We start from the raw sequence: 2826 nt of genomic DNA, 5'->3' as shown, positions 1-2826 counted from the left end.
CGAGGCCCGTGGTGGAGGACCAGGGAAGCAGACACAGAGGGTGGAGGAGGCCCCTGGCTGTTGTTCACTCCCCCCCCCCCCCCAAGTGTCTCCCCACCCCTCACCAACTCCCCTCCCTCCCACCAGCCCCTCATCTGACCCCTCTTTGCCAGCAACTTCTGTCTCTGGGGCAGCTTGGGACGGGCCACTGGGTACTCTTTCCTTCTTTACTCTGAGGCCCCAGAAAGCTGCAGGGTTGAATGAACCCGATGTGTTCTCGGAGGCCCAAGCGCTCTGCTTCCACCGCGGTTTGGGCAAGAGAAACGAGTTTAAACTGCAGACATCTGAATTGAGGCTGAACATCAGAAGGAACTTCCCAGATTTAGAATAAGGAGACAAGGAGGAATCTCCTTTACTAGAGATCTGCAAACAAATCCCTGCCTGTAAAGGCTTGGCCACAGGGGACTGGGTAGGATGGTCTTGTGGCCTTTCCTTCAAGTTCAAGCCACAGAGGAGGCTGTGGTCACAGAGACTCTCATTCTGACCCCTTATCCTTAGGCACCTCCTCACCCCGAGACCACGTCCCCCCACAGACAGCTGCTTATAACAAACATCATTTTCTGATTCTTTTCTGTAACCTCAGTGCCCGGCAGACACACAGTAGGTGCTTAAGAAATGGTCAGGACATTCCGTGACGTGGGGGGAGCGATACAGCTCTAACCTCAGTCTTTCCTGATGCTGGGGTGGTGCCTCCCTCCACCCATTCCCTGCCCAAGCGCTTAGCTCTGAGGCCATCATGTTACAGCACGTTCCAGGCTGACAGGCAGGGCGCATTTCGGGGAGACACACACACACACACACACACACACACACACACACACACACGCTTTATTCTGAAGCCTTATTTCTGCCCTTCCACCCCACTCAGGCTCCTCCACCCTTCTGCAGTCAACCAGCCCTACCCTGCCTGTATGCTGAAGCTGGGAGAAAGGAAGGAGTTAAGCCAGTCTTGGGCCTGGGAAGTGTGTCTGTCAGTGTGCAGGGTGGGGGTTGGGGGGAGAGGTGGGCAGGTGGGCAGGGGAAGGTGGGAGGTGGGAGAGGGAGGACGTGAATCCTTGGTGGTGGCAGCAGCTCTTTTGGATTGTGAGCTCTTTTCCTCCCAAGCAGGGGACTGGCCACTACACCCTGTGGCAGTGTGGCAAGCAGGTGGGTGGGCAGGGGTAAGGGAGGGAGAAAGATACTGCGATAAACTGGGGGAGGAGGAGTCAGGGAAACAGAGCAAAGGGCAGTGGTCCTGGCATGTGGGGTGGTAACTGGTTGGGAATGTGGATGTCTCCATGGTGCCCCCCCACCGACCCCCCAAAAAAACTACTTGGATGGCACAAGCGTCAGAAGCCACTATTCCTCCCTCCGGTGGGGAGATGGGTCAGGGGTGCTGCGGGGATACTTTGCACAGCACATCCTGCCTAGCGTACAGCTGACGCTCAATACTTACGTGTTGGTGAACGGATGTCTCTGGGCCCCTGGGCATGTTTTACAGCCACGAGCAGGCATTCAGTCTGTCCGCCACACAAAGGAAAGACCCTGGGCTTCGTGATCGGCCTATGGGGAAGTTCTTTCTGATAACTAATCCACACTCCCTCTAGCGAGAGGCCCACTGCCTCATTTCCTTTATGCCGGTGCCCATTTCCTTTACAGCTGCTGCCTGATGGTTTACCGATGATTTTCTCCAAATCATTGCTCTTCTGTCTCTACCCCAAAATATTTGTGTGGGTTTTTTTTTTTTTTTTTTTGCCTTTTTTCCGGCCCCACCCCACTGCTTTGACATTTTATATCTATGATATTATTCCACCAGGAGAACACGTGGTTTAGTGGGGCTTGACGTGAGAAGGGGGTCCAGTTCTCATTTAGGATGTGCCATTTTCTAGGCGTGTGACCTCCCTGAACCTCAGTTTCCTCGTTTTTGAAATGAGGATCATTTTGTTGTCCTAATGCCTTTTCAGCATTGTCATGAGAATTAAAAAACAAAACAAAACAACCCACAGACCATTCATTTAAATTCTAGCATTTAGCGGTCGTCCCAGTGAGTTCACAAACCTTACTTCATTTCATCCCCACACACAGCCGTGCGCGAGAGAGAGCTAATGTGCCCATTTCACAGATGAGGAGAAACAGGGTGACAAGTGAAGTAACTTGTCTAAAATGAAACAACTACGAAGTGGCAAAACCCAAACTTTGGTGTTTTTATTCTAAATCTCCTGGGCGCTCCATCTTTGGGGAAACAAATCCCAACCCAGCAAAAAGCCTATGAAATGCTATACAAAAATGTTGTTATGACTTTGTGGCAAGAGTGAATAAGCCCAGAGAAGCATCATAGCCGACGCTGAGTTGGCTGGCCTGGGCAGGCATCTGCGCTTTCCCATGGCGCCCCCTGACTCACCTGTTGGACAGGTAGGGGGAAGGGGAGAGTAATGAGTCCTACCTGCTCGGAGGTAGGGTGGGGCAAGACACACCCCACCCCTCCCATTGGTTCTTTCCGTAGGCTTACTGACAGTTCCTCGCCCAATCAGGAGGAAGCAACCTGGTATTTGCCAATAGGTGCGGAGTTAGGATGGAACCTCAAGTTGGAGGCCGTCCCCAGAGCCGACTGGCAGTCCCTGGGGCCAATGGCTAGTGGATAAACAGAGGCGGTGGTGGAAGAGGCCTGGGGGCGAGGCTCCGCCCCTCGATGGGACAGTCAGGCGAGGCAGCCAGTGAGCCCGCACCAGCGGGTGGGCGTTACCCCAGGGGGCGGAGCTTCGAGGGGGCGAGAGGCGTGGCTTGGCTGTCAGGTCCCTTCGCCTTTTG

The sequence above is a fragment of the Myotis yumanensis genome, unplaced genomic scaffold, assembly GCF_028538775.1.
Source record: "Myotis yumanensis isolate MYYU_CA2020_CCGP unplaced genomic scaffold, mMyoYum1.0.hap1 SCAF_16, whole genome shotgun sequence".
NCBI lineage: Eukaryota > Metazoa > Chordata > Mammalia > Chiroptera > Vespertilionidae > Myotis > Myotis yumanensis.
Note: the sequence above shows the minus strand (reverse complement) of the source record.